The 18725-nt window shown below is 39.7% G+C and overlaps 1 protein-coding gene across 2 annotated transcripts in view; it reads left to right on the top strand.

The window, feature by feature from the left end:
* The window catches only part of TBX15 (T-box transcription factor 15), a 106374-nt gene that overhangs the window by 33245 nt on the left and 54404 nt on the right, over positions 1-18725 (top strand). Inside the window, exon 1 of one of the 2 annotated variants that reach the window (XM_009216561.4) lies at positions 9423-9682. The exons of the other annotated variant lie outside the window; for it this stretch is intronic. The gene's annotated coding sequence lies outside the window, so the exon portion shown is untranslated. Of the gene's footprint in view, positions 1-9422; positions 9683-18725 lie in introns of those variants that run through there. 2 annotated transcript variants of the gene reach the window in all.

The raw sequence follows: 18725 nt of genomic DNA, 5'->3' as shown, positions 1-18725 counted from the left end.
TTGGTCTCCAGAGGTCCATCTGACTGTTGGTTTGTGATATTTAGTCTTCCTATTAGAGTTTGATTTGATTACATGTTGGGGAAGAAGAAGGATTTGACAGCCTCTGGAAAATAGCTATTTAGAATGATGCTCTTCTAAGTGTCCACGTGAAGATTAATGTTTCTCCCATGATCACCTGGATGTCATGTGACAAATCTTGAGGGATAGAACCTTGGCTTTATTAGGTCTTGTCTGGTTATAAGAACTTAGAAGGGTAGGCAAAGGACACTATAGATAGCTTACAATATTCTCGTTCAGTTCACTCCCTCTGCAAATAAAGACAACTTGACTGTTCATTTCAGACTGTTTATTAAAACTAATTCAGATCTGCTGAAATAATATCTACCTTTGTAGGGGGAAAAAGAACATTCATCAAAAAATTTCACGTAGTGAAGAGAATTGTTGACTTTCTTGAGAGTGAAAACCAATAAGCTTAAAAAAAGAAAAAACCTGGAACAACCCTGTGTATAAACTGTTGGTGGTGGGTTAGGAAGACATGGGTTTCAGATAATTCCCATATGTGTAACATCAAACATATTATAGGCACATGGCCCTTCTCATCTCACTTCCATTCCCATCTGAAATATTATTGTATGAGTTGTGAAATAATGAAATTTCACTTCAAAATGTGTTTTATAATTGGAATTTTGAGGGTCATTCTTACCTTTCTTTCTAATTGGAATGAGGCTCTAAGGGTCCCAAGGCCCAGAGTGGGAGGTTGGGAATGAGTGAAACAGCGGAGACCAAATGTTTCTCTTGGGGATGTGGAGCAGTTGGAATTCGCCAAGATTCTATTTTATCTCTTCTCATATGTACATTCTATTTTGTATTTATTCTATATCTTGTATTTTATGTTTGGTTGGCTAAGTCAGGTGTTATAAGGGTTAAAATAAAAAGTAGCACTTAGAATGAGTTAAATTCCAGTGACTCATTTATGAGGGTTAGGTTCAGAGGACAACCAAAAAAATCACTAGTCTAAAAAAATACCAGTGGCCTTAATTAATTTAGTCACAAAAGCAAATCTTAAAGAGAATATGGTTAGTTGGCCACAGGTGTATTTTTTATTTTTTTCAGAAACTAGTCCTTGGCAGCATGGAAAAATGTCAGTATTGGGTTTATACATTTAAAAAACGTGAAGTGCCTCTCTTTCCTCAGGCCATATTTTCCTATTTCTATTCTGCTTTAAGAAGCCTGAGCTGTGGGTGGATCTAAATATGGGATGTACCATTCCTTCAAGTGCTAAAGACACTTGGCTGATGACAGTTTTTCCTGGTGGTTTCCTGTACTTGTTTTCCGAGATAGCAGAATTTCAAGTAAAGTAAATACTTGATTTCTGTCTCTTGTGGCTCCTAGTGTAGTTTCTTGGCCAAGGAAAAAGTCCTTATTACCTTTCTGAGCCAAAGAGTTACTATTATTTTATTGGTCAAAACTACTATGGCTAGCCCACTTGGGAAGTTTAGCCATACTTTATGCAGGTGCCTAGTCTGGGCATCTATAGGTATTTAGGGCTAGGTAAGGGCAGAGTGCCTAGGAGAAGGAGAGATTAGACATCAGAAACTGATGGTTGGCCCAGGATTGTAAAATGTCTTATAAAAAAAAGGGCATAAGACTGTTGACACTCAGTGAGGGCACTGAGAGAGATGGGAACCCACATTTAAAATAACTGAGAATTTAGAGTCTTGGTTTGAATCTAAAGACATGGTTGAATTTAAGGACAGAAAATTATTTTTTTCTAAATTTTTATTTCTATATTATTGACCCTTGTAAAATGTGAAGGTTGTGATGCCGACTCCCTGTGTAGCCAAAAATCTCGATATAACTTTCAATTTTCCCAAAACTTAGTTGCTATAGACTATTGTTGACTGGAAGCCTTACCAATAACATAAACAGCTGGTTAACACATATATTGTACATGTATTGTATACTATATTTTTACAATAGGGTAAGCTAGAGAGAAGAAAATGTTAAGAAAACCTCATGAAAGAGAAAATATATTTACTGTTCATTAAGTGGCAGTGGATTATCACAGGTCTTCATCCTTATTGTCTTCACATTAAGTAGTTGAAGAGGAGGAGAAAGAGGAGGGGTTGGTTTTGCTGTCTCAGGGGTGGCAAAGGCAAAAGAAGTTCTACATATAAGTGGACCTGCACAGTTCAAACCCTTGATGTTCAAGGGTCAACTGTACTTATATCAACTTCCACTGCAGCCCTACATTCCTGCAAGCTGAAGGCACGGATAGAGAGTCACATTCAGATTTTGAACACTGGCAGAAGCAGAGCCCTCCCACCCTTACCCAGGGATGGCACAGGGAAGAGACATAACCTTGTTAGGGCTGTAGCTGTGGAGAAGCAGTGAGGCCCAGATAGGGCTGGGACACTAACATCAAGTTGGTGACCTTTTGAGTGTGTGGTGCGAATTGGCAGATAATGGGAGCAGGAAGCAATTTTGGCTCAGGTTAATGGTGACCTTTAGGTTTTGCCACCTGGAATCAGGAACAATGAGATGTTGCAACCGAGGGCATGAAGCAAAGTAGAAAAAGGCACCTGTGGTTGCGGCAGGTGACCTTTAGTGATTGCCAAGAAGAGCTCAGGAACCATTTGGAGACCTTGCCAATAAGAGAGGAAGGACCAGGGTTCTGGGACTTCACAGATCTCCTGCCTCTCCTGCCCTGGGCTCACAGCCGATGAGTGTTATTATTGTTACTCAAAACCCCTCCACTGGACTTTCTCCAGCTGGCAGAGGTAGGGGTGGCACAGGTTACCTCTATTTCTTAGGAGAGAGTTGTCGTTGCTTCTTATTCTGGGAATTGCATGTTAGCTGCTACCTGTGTATTCCAAGAATTTAGAATGCCAAGCCAATTAGGGAAATGTCTTCTCCATTGGGAGGTAAACTCCTTTCTCATGATTTTGTTATCCTTATGACAGTTGGAGTTTGAACATTTCTGGTCTCTGGATAAAAGGAATCTTTTTTCTCCTGTCAAAGAAATTTATTTCAAGCCAGGTATTTTGTGACATTAAAGATGTAGTCATAGTTTGTAGTTTGTTTTCTGTAGTATCCTATTCTTTTTATAGCTAGCTACATGGCATCTGAATGGTGTAATGATTCTATCTTTTCTTAAAACTTTAAATTTGTTGCAGTATGAAAATTGTTCTTGTGCATTGCTCTTTGGGGGGCAGTAGATGCTAGTGTCTTTTCAGAGTGCACAGTGGCATGTTGGACTTTTTTCTTTTATCACCACTGCCTCATTTGGTAAGGAACCAAGACCACATGCTGATGTTTGGACTGACCCACCTGATCCTCCAATGAGAACTATGAGGCAAGCTTGAGAACTGAAGCTGTTTTTTTTTCTTCCTTTTTTTGTGATGGTCTTTGAAATATAGCTGACATTCTGAGTTAAGCTTTCCTATCAGAGAATAATAAAGGCCCATACTTATCAAGGTGTGAATATCAGATGTTCATTTAAGAAACAGAAGAACAACAACCAAACTACATGAGAGGTCAGGCAGCTCAGTCCACTACCACTTCAACAGGCTTTTCTGGGAAGGCCGCAGCTTGGCCCTGTGCTTGGAGTTTGCTCTCAGGGAAGGTGCTTATATATTTTCTTCAGCTGATATTAGGAGATATTTTAATGGTCCAACATGGCTCTTGTCCTCATTTAAACTATGTTTAAGGCCAAAGATGAGACCACATCATGTGGCCTCTGCCCCAAGGATACATGAAGAAAGAGCTCCTCTTTATGTCAGTGAGTCTTGGCTCAGCATGAGCTGGCTTCATCTTGGGTTCTGCATCCTCAATCCTGTCTTTGTCCACTCTCAGTGAAGCACAAGTCAGACAAGAGCCTGTGCCGATGAAGCCAGAGGCCTCAAAGCAGCAGAGAAATCTCTCCTCTACAAGCCACATATGCCTAGACCCCGAGAGTATATGACTATTAACATGAAGAGGGGATGCCTTCTGCCACTGAAAATCAGTCTTTTACAATTTCTTCCTTCACCCTCCCTATTTGCTTCTCTGAGCTGTGTCATGTAGCCAGAATTTTATCAAGTTAAAAGCAAGGTATTTATTGTGTGCCCATGGTTTTTCAAGCCAGATAGTGGGAGATTATTTTAAATGCAAATGTATCTCGAAGACCACAGAAGGGAAATAAGTACTGTCTTGGAGAATCTGGATCGGGGGATGGCTACAACTATGGATCATATAAAAGAACTTTAAGACTATTCTTTCTTCAAGGTTGTTTTGAGATTTTTGTGAAACTCACTGAGCGATCTGGAGACAACCTGAATAGTGGATCATGAGTTCAAGGTGTCTGTGTTTTTCTCCCATTTTCTCCCAGTTCTGGGGTCCTGGCAATCTGGACCATCTTAAGCCATTGAACTAGTGCTGACGGAAAAGCAGGAAAAGTAGCAGCTGCTTCTCTTATCCTCAGACTCAAGGGCCTCGGCTAAGAGGCCTCACAGCCAGGTCCCTGCCAAGGACATTGGGTTTCTTGAGTGACTTTATCACACACTGATGTTTCAAGGCTGGGTGCTCCCCAGCTGGAGCCTGAAAATGCTTGTGTGACATCTTTGGAGAAGGAAACAAACTTGAAAGAAACTCCCGCAAAGTAAATCACCAGGACTGGATGGTTTTCATCCAAGAGTTGGGGAGGAAATGAAGTGTGAAATAGCACAGATACTGATGAAGACATTAGTTCTCCATTAAAACCACAACTGTGTCAGAGCAGAGGAAGTTTGCTAACATGATGACCTTATTTCTAGAGGGGAGAGATTAGTGGCCTCTCAGATGCCTCTGGAAAATCTGGGCCACTTGGAAAGAATAACATAAAAGATGAACAATGACACAATAGCTTTTATTTCCTGAAGGCAGTTAAGAAGGATATTGTGACAATTCATGCACAGCAGCATCCCAGTAGAGACCTTAGAAATAATATGATAATAAATATGTAATGCATATGCTGCTATTCCCTACTCCTGTGTTCATGAAAGACATCACTAATCAATCTGGTACTCTTCCCTTTGAGCTTGGATTGGGCCTCATGCTTCTGAATTTCAAGCTCTCAAATGCCACATTCAAATGGCTAGAGTTGACGTGTGTTGAAACTCATTTGCTCTCCCTTACTAAGAGGTTGTATTTTATCCTGGTCCACACTGACTCATAGTTAAATTGTAAATAATGACAAGAAGGAGGTCTTTCACAGGTAGATTAGGAGCATGACAAGAAACATGTTACATTCTTTCTTCTAAGGACTGAGTTAGCAGAACATTTATCTCTAAATAGTAATATTTATCTTGTGTGAACTGAATTAAGATGTGTAATCACAACTCAAACCATGGTAGGGTCTTTGCAGAGGGAAGGAAAGTCACTTCCTCTGAGGCAACAAGCAGCATGTTTCAGAGGATCATTTTGAGAAATGAGAGTCAATAGTAAGATCTTTCATTAGGTGTTTCTTTGTGGAGTTGAAAAACAGTTGTAAACATTGAGTCCTGCCACCACAGTGACTCTGTGAGGTAAAGGCAAAGTGAGGTATGTTTTGAGAGAAGAACAGCACTGAGGCCCAGAGGGGAAAAGAGACAGGCAGGTTGGACCCTAGAGAAGTTGCGCAACTTTATGTGAAACCTGAGGTTTCTTTGGGACTAACTTTTGTTTTAGGAGGGAGCAGAAGGCCAGCTCTGTTGCTGGTCTCAGAATCCCATAGGGTCAGTCCCTGGAACATTTTGCCATTGGATTGAGCAAAGCCGCCTTTTGCTGAAAATAATTAGAGCAATTTGGCTATACTAATTATCCTGCAGCCTAGAGGCCTTGGTATAAGAGGATATATTATAGAGCTAATCTCTTGGTGTGGACTGTAAACTGACCTTTTAAAGATGTTATCTGCCTCCCCCCATTATAAAATGGGTTATTTTGCTTGATCAGTGAAAAGTTGCTACATATGTTTCTTAACAGAGAATCAGAATATAGGAAAAGGCACTTAGCATGATGGAGACCCTGACTGTATTGATTCTTCATTGAGTCACCACTGGGGAGATGGCCAGGTGCTATGCTTCAGAAACCGAAGGAAAAAATGGGGTCCATTGGTCAGCACACTTAGCTGCTAGTTCCCCCGCACCACAAGATAACTCATGACCTTGCTCACATCTTGCAGAATCACAGATCATGGAACAAGATGCTGGGGAGGTCATTTTGTTTAGATCTTTGTCTCATAGGAGCATGCAGTTAACATCACCATTTTAAAAATGAGGCAAAGGTTGCTCAGCAAGAGTAAGTGAAGTACTGCTGCTGGGGGAGATAGGGACAAGATTGAGGAGACAACCCAGGATCTCACCAAACAGGTCTTCTCACTTCACCACTTTGCTTCACCGAGTCTCAGTTTCCTCATCTCTAATGGGCACTGCATGGATTTAGCAAGTATAGATTAAGCATGGTATTTGGAGCACACTGAGAAATCTCTGCAGGGTAAATGATTAAATGTAGTAATGATAACTTACATTTTATAAGGCACTTTATAATTTACAAAGTGCTTTCCTCTGCACTATTTTATTTTGCTCGTGCCTCATTGAGTTGGGAAAGTAGTACGTTTCCTTCTCCACTTTTCACAGATGTGTCAACTGAGGTGCCACAGGGTTCAATGGCTCCTCAAGATCATATCTCTAGGTAGAGTCAAAATCAGGACTCACACTCCTGCTTTCTGATTCCAAGCCAGGACTAACACTCCTACCTTCTGATTCTGAACCCAGAGTTCCTTTCACCATAAAATGACAAACAATGCAGAGTTGACTGTGTTTACTATTCACTTTAATGACAGCAGAGAGTTTTCAGTGTCACAGTGCGGTAAAAATAGATGTTTAGCTGTGAGGACAAGGAGGTTCTTGGTAGCAAACAATCTGAGCTCACCAAAATGTTCTTCTCATGGGCAGGCTCTGTTGCCATGGCCTTTAGGAAAGCCTTGGCAGGCCTACCGGGGGCAGCCTCACTGACTCACTGTGTCCAGCTTCCTCTGGGGAGCTGCCTCTCAACCCCACTGCCAGATGCAGACATTGCCTTAGAGGACATGAGGTGGAGGAATTTCTTCTGAGATACAGGGACCATTGACTAAGAGCACATCCCCAGTGAGGAGATGGGAGTGCAAGTCCCACAACAGCAGACTTGCTGTGCAGACTTTTGGCACACATAAAGAGAAAGAACCTGGTGAGCTTGGGGTTCCTGTGCCGCTAATGTTTTCCTGGGAGACAGGGGAAAAGAGAACCAGAGTAAAAGCAGCAAGGCCAAAGGAAAAGCCATGTTTTCATTCACTCAAAAATAATTTACAACTCATCTGCTTTCCCCAAGTAAGTAGATGAATATGGATTATAATTTATCCAACTTATACATATGTGTATGTGTGGTTAAAATAAAGGTCAATGGAAAATAAGGAACCATACAGAGAAAGTAAGATGGTCTCAGGTGGTCATTTTAATACTCACTACTACATAGAGAAACACAACCCCTTCATCTTCATAATACAGATAAAAATATATTTTATTAAGATGCAGCATTAGTATTCTGTGCCATATTCTTTTGAAGCTTTCTTTCATTGTAAGTATCTGGCTGAGGGAAAATGCATTTTGTTACAGCAGAAGAGAGCTTGGAAAGTTGGATGTTTATTACACTTGAAGAAAACCTTTCAAACCAGTGTAGTCCTTAAGGCCTTTTAAAGTCATAGATTCCTTTGAGAATCTCATAAATCCCATACATCCTCACCCCAGAAAAGCACACAAGCTTTTGCAAATGGAACTTACCATTTTAGGTGACTTGTAAACCTCCAAAGCCTGTCCATTGACTTTAGGTTAATAACCTCTTCATTTAAATAATTAAAAGTCAGTGTTTTATATATATTTTTTCTTTATAAAAAGATTCATCTCTAACTATGGCTGTAGTTAAAATGGACATGTATAGCAAGTGTCATATAAAATATTCTGATATCTATGAAATTTCCTAGCCTATAGCATTTGCATTTCAAACTTGTACTCATTGCACATTCACTTATAGTTTTACTCTAGTCTTATTTTTTAAAAGATGCTATATATTGTATACTTTATTGTAATTTGCATTTGATAACACTCATGTAGTACTTGGTATAAAAAAGAAAATCTGCCTTTACTCATAAATCAATGTTGATTATATGTAGAATATGGTATATAAAGTAATACTTTAATATATACAACAGCTCATACACCGTCAATAAGATCTCATCCTCCAGACTTGTAAATTCTTGGAAAAAATTACTTCCACATGTTCCTAAAAGTACTTAAAGATTTTTGACTGGTTGGTGGTCCTTGACTCTGAATATCTGACCTGTCAAAATGCCATCTTTAAACTCCAGTGATGCATAGAGGCTTGGAATTAGCCAGGGTTGAATTTATTACAGAACAAAGAGAGGTGATGATTAACACACCCATCTGAACAGTAGGGGGGGAAAATAATCCTTGAATGGATTAGATGCCATGATCCTAAAACCACATTCTCTGAGTGTTGGGTTCTTGCCCAGGAATGGGAGAGGCCAAACACTGATGCCTTTTAAATGACAGGGTGTCTCCAGGGAACTCTGGTTAGGGAAAGTGGGGTAGAGAGTTTGGGGTGAATTGAGAAAAAGCCTTTCTTTCTCCTGTGATCTATCAGATTGAGGACCTAGACCTGCTCTGTGTGCAGTAACCCTCAAAACTTATAGCCCACCTGATTAGTGTTATACAATTATCAGTCTGCCTGTGTGGGTGGAGATTAATGTGAATATGTAAATAAGTGGACTTAATTTTTAACCACTAACCAGAATTAACTTACAATTTTGGGGGGACTCTAGTATGCTGCTTCAAAGACTGGTATAAATGCTGCTAAGAAGATGAAGTGAATTCTTGTACACTGTCCCACTTAGTTGTGAAATAGGCTCTCTCAATTCACTGGCAATATCTGGTAGGTTCTGAATACTCCCAGGCTATGTTTTCTGGGAAATTTATCTTTGTAAGAATAGTCCATGAACAGAGTACTAAACTCATTTTCAGATTGACTTTCCTATTCTCCTGTCTTTCCCCTGCTATGTGTTGCAAACTTTATAAAAAGTATGGATTTTTAAACAGCATTGTGTAATAGCATTGATGGAGATTGACTCTGAGAAGAGGCCTCCAACAGAAGGACGCCATCCTAAGAAGGAAACAGAACATCAGAGGAAAGTCATTTTGACCCCAATTCCCTGGGAGGAGGAGTGCTTGAATCGCAAGCCCAGGTGCCCAGGAAATCTCCTGTCACTCTGAGATGGGCTGGAACATGGTGCCATGTCCAAGCTTCTAAATACAGTTCAGGCTGGGTCATCATGACAGATGCTGAACTGGCACCACTGTGGGAATTGAAGTGGGAACTCTGACAGTGCTTAAATGCCATGGCCCCTGGGCTCAAAGTCTTCCTAGGCAGGGACAGGGAGAGGCAGGGCAAAGTCTTGTGGGGAGGAGGGTAGGAGCAACTTTGGCAAGGAAATCCTGCTGTCTCGGCGACACTGCCACTCTTTCAGAAGGCAACAGACACTCAACAACACACCAGCTATTTTGGAAGCTGTCTGTTTCTGAATTGCTGACACACTTGAAGGACACTGTCTCTTCAAGGGTCATTCTGACCCTTCAAGGTAGGTAGGCCTGGGGAAAAACAGAGGCTTGCTGAAGCCAGGGTGTTGACCATGGAATGAGTGGAATTAAGTGACATGGTCAGAATGACTCAAGGAGTCGGGAATGGAGTTAAGAATAACATGTTCACTTTGCGATTCCCAAATCAGCCTTCTACACAGAAGACAGTGTAAGGCAATTGCTTACCTCACCCCACCCTCCTTTTCTTGGCCATCATAAAAAATCCACCCTGGGGTTAGCATCCTTTGATGACTCATTCCCCTTTGGGAAGAACTTTAGAGGAAAAAGAAAGACAGGAGAGACTTGGGAGGAAGACTTTTCCTGGAGGGTCTGGGAACTTGGGATGTGAGGGTGAGATTCTAAGTTTTGCAAGCATCTTAATCTGGGTTTGTTGCGTTGTAAATATAAAGACACTCAGTGATTTCATTCTCAATGATTGCCTTGTGCCCCGAAAGTGAATTTCTTTCTGCCATCAAAACATTTGATTTTAGGGTTTCTGAAGGTGGTGTGGGATGGTGGATGAGGTGAAGTTTTGAAATGGGAGAGACTTGGGTCAATTTGTTCTCTCTGATACTTCTGGGTGGGTGACAGTGGGCGTATTCCCTTGTAGAAGTCTCAAAATAGGGTTAAAATGCCTACGTTTCAGGCCTCCTGCTCATGCTCCCTGGGAGCCTCACTTAGGTACTAGATTTTTTTTCTGCCTTCCCAGTGTGTTTTCCTTATCCTGAGCCAGGTGAGTGTTTCTGACAAGGCTGTCCATCTGGAGTCAGGGCTTCCTGCAGCTTCTAAGCTCTGCCCTGTCCTTTCCACCTCTCATGGAACAATGCCTTTGAGCAGCTTCTTCAGCCTCAATTGCTCTCTCTGCTTCTCTAGAAAAAGGTAGTGATCTTTTTCTCTTTTTTCTCTCTTCTTTTAGAAAAAGGTAGTGATCTACCTTTTTCTCTCTTCTTTTAGAAAAAGGTAGTGATCTACCTTTTTTTCTCTTTTCTCTCTTCTTTTAGACACTTTCCTTCTCAGATATTGTGCCAGCCATTGTGGACCAAGAGAGCATCACTCAAGCAGACCCACACAAAAGCAGGCTTCCTTACATGGCATTTTCATCGTTTCTTCTGCTTTTCCCTTTTTCTGCCTTTCCACCATTTCTCCTAACACCGTTCAATTTTGATAGTTTTGCTCTAGACCCTGAAATATTTTCTTCATCATGCGATCTTTTCCCACTCTATATTTTACATTTTCTTTAGTGAGGTTTGCATTTATTCATTTCAAAGTCGTCTTTCTGCCTCTCTGATAGGGACAGGAAAGTGACTGGGAAAAGACTTAACCCATATGATCATTTTCTGTTCCAAATGATGGAAAGCATTTATATTAAGTATATTCCTATTGTGCGCCAGGGGCTTCACTGAGACACATGGTAACCACTATCTCCATTTTAGATGAAGAAATTGGCTCAGAAAGGCTAAGTAGCTTGCCCAGTCATAATCTGGGTCTGTGGAATTCTAAAGGAGGTTTGTAATCTTTTCCCTTACTTCTCAGCCACTCTGGAAACCCCACTTCATTGCAGACAACAGAGACGCTGGATGTGTAGGGGACCTGGTGAGCACAGCAGTCATTCTGTTCCTGAAGGAGAAGGGTATCTCTGTCTCACTACCTCTCCCTTAGCATTACTAGCTCTAGCATTTGTAGAATAACTTGATCCTTTCCTTATTTTATCCTCATGACTGTAAGCGCCTTCTCTTCTTGGGTTAATGTGGAGGAGAGTTAGTATCTGAGTATTTTCTAGGTGTTTGACTGACTGCTACTCACAGAAGTGACTGAACTCTTTGAACTCAGTTGAAACCCCTGAAAGATTTCGGGTCAGACCTCGCCAATCAGTTTGACACAGCTCACAGTCATGCAAGGAAAAGCTGGTAGGATTCCAGTAGTTCAGGTTATAATGTCAGGAGGTGACCCTGGGATTTAATAGGGATTTCATTGGGAACATATCATGCAATTAAGACACCTCATTACTAGGGATATATTTATCTCCTGGAAGAAGATGAGAAGAATGGTATGCAAGATTCTTCATCTGGCTCCAGCCTACCCTCCCAGATCTTCTCTGGCTATATCTCTTCTCTTACTTTGCTAAACCTACAGCATTTCATTCATTAATTCATTCAACAAAAACACTTTATTGAGTGCATAATAGGTGCCAGACACTGTTCCAGGTGCTGAGGATATAAGAGGAATAACACTGATGTGGTCAGAATGACATAGATTGCTGCTCTCTAAATACGTTTGGTAGATTTTATTGCCATGCCTCTGCCAGAAAATTCCCTTTTCCTAGAAGACTCCTCTCTTTCTTCCCCATTTCTGCCTTTGCATCTCACAGACATATCTTCATTAGGCCCAGAAAAAAATCCCTGGACTGGGAGAGATTTCTCTCACCTCTAAATTCCCATAGGATTTTGTTGCTATTTCTCTTAGATAATAGTACCTGAAAATTAGCATTCATATGTCTGGATCTTTTTTGCTGATAAAGTATTAGTGCAAATACACATACATAGGCACCTTGTTAATAGTTCATAAAAGTTTCACAAAGTAGATACAAATGGTATCCTCATTTTACAAATGATAAAACAAAGGCTTAAGAGTTAAGTGACTTGCTTAAGGTTAGATGGCTGGAAAGAGGAGAGATGAGCTCAAGAACTCAGTCTTTTGGATCCTAAGCCCCAGCATGCTGTCTGCTATGGTGGATTTTGACTATTCTACTTTTATTAGACTTATTTATGGATGTATCCTCTCTCCCTAAATGATTGTATAAGCTCCTGAGGACATGGATCATCTCTTATTCAATTTTGTGCCCCTAATAGCACCAAGTACATTGCCAGGCCCAGCCCAGAAAATGAATATTAGTTGCTGAACAAATGAATGATTCATTGAATGGATGAATTTTGATTACTGAAGAGGTTGTTACATTGTTGTCAGCCATGTTATATTTACTAAAGAGGATGGTTTTCTGTGTTTGCAGGGTGAGTTGAGTAGATTTTAAACTTGGAGTAGTTGATGGTCTCCTGGGATCATCTGAAGGGCATTCCTGGCTGTACTCAAATGTTTATCCTACTTACGTCTTTGAAACTGCCACCACCAGGGGCACTCTCTCCAGAAGTCACAGTTAAATTATACTTGTTTAGAAACTGGCTGCTTAGTTCTTCCCCTTTAGCTCATCATCATGAATTTGTTTATTTATTGGTGCTCAGTGGGAACATTCTAACAAAGTATACAGCAAATGCTTGTAGGGCCTTTGGAGAAAGGCCCACTTTTCACATCACAGAAATTAAAAGATCGCTATGGCAGATATATAATGGTGCTATGACAGTGGCTGGTGTCGGAGGTGGTGGTGGGAGGTTGGAAGTAGTGGTTGCAAAGAGCAAATAAACATTGACTTGGGGATGAGACAATGTATTGCTTCACCCAGGAAAAATGCGAAGAGCCTTAGGAAGGGGCCTGTGTTGATAGCCGCTCACTTGAAATTGACTGGTAAATCTTGAAGACCACCCAGTTTATCAGAATGAACTTTTGAAGGACCTTTGGTGCAAGAGATACTTAGGTTGAACATTTCCATGTGACTTGTGGCCAATTTTTGATTATTCCATCAAAATAAGCAAACAGTGTGATGAACACACTGTCTGTGTGTTCATGAGGAATATTTTCTAAACCAAAAGTTGGTCTCATAAACATTAATTTTGTGGGAAGAATAAAATAAAATATTTGAAATTAGGACTGTTTTAGAAAATTCAGTACCCATATTTCTTTCTTTCTTTCTTTCTTTCTTTCTTTCTTTCTTTCTTTCTTTTTCTTTCTTTCTTTCCTTCCTTCCTTCCTTCCTTCCTTTCTTCTTTCTTTCTTTCTTTCTTTCTTTCTTTCTTTCTTTCTTTCTTTCTTTCTTTCTTTCTTTCTTTCTTTCTTTCTTTTTGTCTTTCTGATATGCTTGGTCATTGGCGTAGAATCTTATATGTTGATTTGACACTTTATTGTTTATGAAGTGCTTTCACATACATTATTATCAGCTGAATTCTCTTCAAGAGTAGATATCCACTTAGGACCATCAAAAACGTTTGGGTCCTACACTCTGACTTAAGTTAAGCCTAAATAAACCAAATTCTGCACAAGTAGGATCCACTTCAGTTGCCTTCTGTCTTTCAATGCTTCCATTAAAAATTTCTCAAAGTCCAAACATTTTCCAAGTACCTTGTTATGTTTTACTTATTGGTCTAGGCTAAAGCAAAAGGGTGATTTGACATTGAGAGTGATCTTCAGTGTCTATCACATTTGGATCTTTTACCTAGGTTGGATTGGGGATAGGAAGTGAAATACAGAAAAAGAGGCCTTTTATACTTGTACTTGCTTATTAATAATGTTAAGTTGATGAAGAGAGCTAAAATATTCCTGAATGTAACTGCCCTCTTACTGACAGGGGAAAATTCCCGTCAGACCTTCGTTTGAATTTTCCCTTCTCAAAAAACCGACAGTTTTAATTTCCATAGAGCTAACTTCTGATTGATCAGCCTGAGCATTAACTCTGCATTTCTGAGTTCAGAGTAGAATGTGCACAACTCTGCAGTTCTAGTTCTGAAAAATGGGCAACAGAGTATAGTGAAAAGAGCATCAACTCTAGTGTCAGACTAATTCAATTCCCACTCTGACACCCCCCATTTATATACTGTGAGAGAAGCCTTTTATTCATGTCATGCCTCAGTTTTCTTATATATAAAATGGCAGCAATAATGCCTACTTTAAAGGTTTCTGTGAAAATTATATGAGATAATAATGTATATAAAGTGCCTAATACAGTACTTGCTACTTCTCTTCCTTTTTGTTCATTTCCAGCTTCAAAGCATGCTGGATCACTAGAGGTTGAAACTTTTGCATATTGTTCTAGGCTAAAGCAAAGTTTTTTATAATTTCAACTTTTATTTAAAATTTCAACTTTAAACAATTTTAACTTTTGTTTTAGATCTAGAGGATATCTGTGCTATCCTCTAGATATCCTTGTTACATGGGAATATTGCTTGACGCTGAGGTTTAGGGTACGAATCCCATCATCCAGGCAGTGAGCACAGTATCCTATAGGTACTTTTTCAACCCATGCCTCCCTCTTCCACCATGTAGCAGTCTTCAGTGTCTGTTGTTCCCATATTTATGTCCATGTGTGCTAAATGTTTAGCTCTCACTTATAAAAGAACATGAGATAATTGGTTTTCTATTCCTGTTTTTATTTTATTTTATTTTATTTTTTTGAGGCTAGATCTCATTCTGTTGCCCAGGCTGGAGTACAGTGATGCTATCACAGCTGGCCGCAGCCTCGACCTTCCCAGGCTCAGGTGATCCTCCCATCTCAGTCTTCCAAGTAGCTGGGACTACAGGCACGTGCCATCATGCTTGGCTAATTGTTGAATTTTTAGTAGGGATAGGGCTTTGCCATGTTGCCCAGGCTGGTCTCAAACTCCTGGGCTCAAGCGATCTGCCTGCGTCAGCTTTCCAAAGTGCTAAGATTACAGGCATGAGCCTCTAGGCCTGGCCTGCTCCTGTGTTAATTCACTTAGGATTATGGCCTCCAGCTGCATCCATGTTGCTGCAAAGGACATAATTTCATTCTTTTTTATGGTCGCATAGTATGCCATGGTATATATGTACCACATTTTCTTTTTCCAATCTACTATTGGTAGGCACCTGGGTTGATATCATGTCTTTGCTATTTTTAATAGTACAGCAATGAACATACAAATGCATGTATCTTTTTGGTTAAATGCCTAATATACAGAATCTATGGGGAACTTAAATCAATAAGCAAAAAACAACCCCATTAAAAATGGGCAAAGGACATGAACAGACACTTCTCAAAAGAAGACATACAAGTGGACAATAAACATAGGAAAAAATCCTGAGCATCACTAATCAACAGAGAAATGCAACTCAAAATCACTATGAGGTACTATTTCACACCAGTCAGAATGGCTATTATTAAAAAGAGAAAAGAACAACAAATGCTAGCAAGGCTGTGGAGAAAAAGAAATACTTATACACTGTTTGTGGGAATGCAAATTAGTCCAGCCACTGTGGAGAGCAATCTGAAGCTTTTTCAAGTAACTTAAAACAGAGGTTGAACCTTTAATGGCATTGAGGCTTTGCCAGCTCACCAAGAAATAGATATAAAAAATTACTACTACCACTTCTTTGCAAAGACTCTCTCAAAGGCTTTGATCTCAGGGATGACTTTGAGTCCTTGCTATGGTTCTATGTATCGCTGAGAGAGGTGCTGCTTGTTAAGTGGAGAGTGCTGTAGGCAGCTGGTGAGATATGATGTGCCCTTAGTCTCCTTAATTGGCTTATTGGCATGGAAATTGCAGGCTTCAGGTTACTCCCTTTTCCCAAATAGAACTTGGAGGGCATGGAGAGCTCAGAGACACCATTCCATTACTAAAGCCATCTAACAGGCTCATTTGAGTGTTTGCTATCATCATAATTTTAGTTTAATCCAACCTGGGTTATAGTTCATTCCCTTGAAGCTCTGGACTGAGTATCAAATTTGGGCTCAGTTCGTACTCAGGTCAGTGCCAAATGCTCCGCTTCTGCCATATTTAGAGTTACTCTGTGAAAAGTTTCATCACCAGCATTCTCTAAGCTACCTGATAAAATCTGATAGCCCACAACCAATTTCCACTGCAGAAGTCCTCTGGAAATAGGAACTTACTTGCTTCTGGTACAGAGAGGGCTGCCTGGGTTTTAAGATTCTGGTATCTGCCCTTTTATGAATGGGAGCACTGAGATAGTCATGAGAGTTTTGGTTTTACAGGCTTTGGGATTTATAAACTAGATCAAGAAGTGGCTGTCCTACCAATATCAGATAGGAAACACCATTCAATGTGGTTGTGTACCAGTATTTGGCAGAAAAGAAAGTAAGATGAATTGTCTATCATCTGGGTTGGGTTTTTCTCCTTTAATTATTTCAAACTATTTTCTTCCTTGGGGAAAATATGACAGCTGAGCTGCAGTCTTACAGAAGTGACACTGTGCATCCAATCTCAGAGCATTCTACATCTCTTATCTGACTCTACGGCCAGCTTACACATTTCACATAGAAACCAGGCTATCTTACATCATTCACACAGGAGGTGTGGCAAAGCATTAAACTGAGCTTATGGAATTCATGGTCTGAATAGAAGACAGAACTATTACTACCTGCAAGTAAAAGAAAACATTAGTATGTAGATGATAAAGTCTAAACTCCATATCCTGACACCCAAGATCCTCGGCCATAAGTTTGTGTTTGTTCCCTGACGTCCCAAGAGTTTAGAAGAGTGACTGGCACATAGTAAATGTTCAATATGCAGTCATTTAGTTGAGTTGAACCTGACCTTCCACCTTCATCATTTATCTTACTTCCTCTCTCCCTTTACATAATCTAAACTCTGACATACCAGTTTGTTTGTAATTCTCTAAAACTCCAAATCCTTAATCATTGTTATTCCCACTATCTGAAATTCTTTCCCTATCATTTTGTTGCTTATTGGTTTCAAATTTCTATTTCAAGACCATATTCAAATGTTAGCTCATAAAGTCTTCTCAATCATCTTATCGTTGACTTGCTTCCACTTCGAAGCTCCTCACCACTTTTCCCCACCTTTGCTGGAGTACCTGTCACAGTCAGCCTTCTTTAACAGTTTCCATGTCCTTTCTACCAAATTGTGAGCTCCTTCAGAGCAAGAACCCATTTTATTTGTCTTGGTCCATTAATATGTAATCTAGTCAAGGCAAAGCAGAAATATTTGGTGACATAAAAATGAAATTAAATGTAGTCTTCTGTGCTGGAAATCCTTAGGCAATAGAATGGATGTAACCTGGACTCTGGCATCAATAATGTATAAAATGGAGATAATAATAATAACTCTTAGGCTTGCCTGTACTAAGTGACGTTATGCATGTACAGTCTTGGCAGAATGCCTGACAAATAGTAAGAGCTCAATAATGTTGGCCATTAACTCTTTGTGTTAGTTCTTGTGAGCTTATATTCATCTCCCTGTCCAAAGTCAATAATATTATTATCAATAGAACCATTACACTATGCTTTATCATAAATATATAACTATTTTTTTAGCAGAAAGGTATCTTATACCCCTACCCCCATGGTAAAGATAAGGAAACTGAGGCCAAGTGAACCAAAGAAACTTTAAAGATCCCACTGCTGATCAGTAGCAGAGCCACAGGAGTATATGTGCTTTGTTCACTGTAGTAACGAATAATTCCTCAAAATTAACTGTTAAGTGGAGATGCCAGGACTGTAAAATATGCTTTTAAAATGTCTAATTTTGATATTAAGTTTTTATTAGAATAAAAGTGTATGCAATTTAGGCATTTTCTATATATGGTAAACAAATAAACCTATTGTAGTTGGTTTGCTTTTGTTAGACTTGGTGGTCTCTAAGCTGTACTACTAATCCACTCATTAAACATTCAAGTTAAAAGGGACTTTATAGCACTTCTAATTAAATGTGCATGTGCTGTGCCATAAAGATTAATGAAATTGGGGACCAGAATAGTCATGTGACTTGGCCAAAATCAAACATATTTAAGCCACCTTAGTTGTGAGGATGGTTAAAATAGTTAAGGGGTGTTACAGAATTTCCAGCTGTTTTGGCTGGGTTGAACCTAGTATGCTTTTGGGGAGATCTGACCGTTGGATCAGGATGGAGAAGACCTACATTCTAGTACATGTTAGTTTTCAATTTCTCTTGTTTCAATGTCCTTGTCCACAAAATAGACGTAAAAATACATGCTATGTCTACCTTATCAATGGGAATACAATATTAGGTAACGTGTAAAATATAAATTAAAAGTTATTTCATTATTATTGCTAGAGTGAGAATTGAACTTACTCTAAGCTAAACTCAACTTTCTGTGGGAACTTAGTGTTACAGTATGCATTTTATCAAAGTGAAATAGGTCAGAGATAGAAAGTAAAATGATGGTTAAAATCTCTTTTTAAAGGATTTTTTTGGGGGATGAAAA

The sequence above is a fragment of the Papio anubis genome, chromosome 1 (genome assembly GCF_008728515.1).
Source record: "Papio anubis isolate 15944 chromosome 1, Panubis1.0, whole genome shotgun sequence".
Classification (NCBI taxonomy): domain Eukaryota; kingdom Metazoa; phylum Chordata; class Mammalia; order Primates; family Cercopithecidae; genus Papio; species Papio anubis.
Note: the sequence above shows the minus strand (reverse complement) of the source record. Positions and strands in the feature narration are given on the sequence as shown.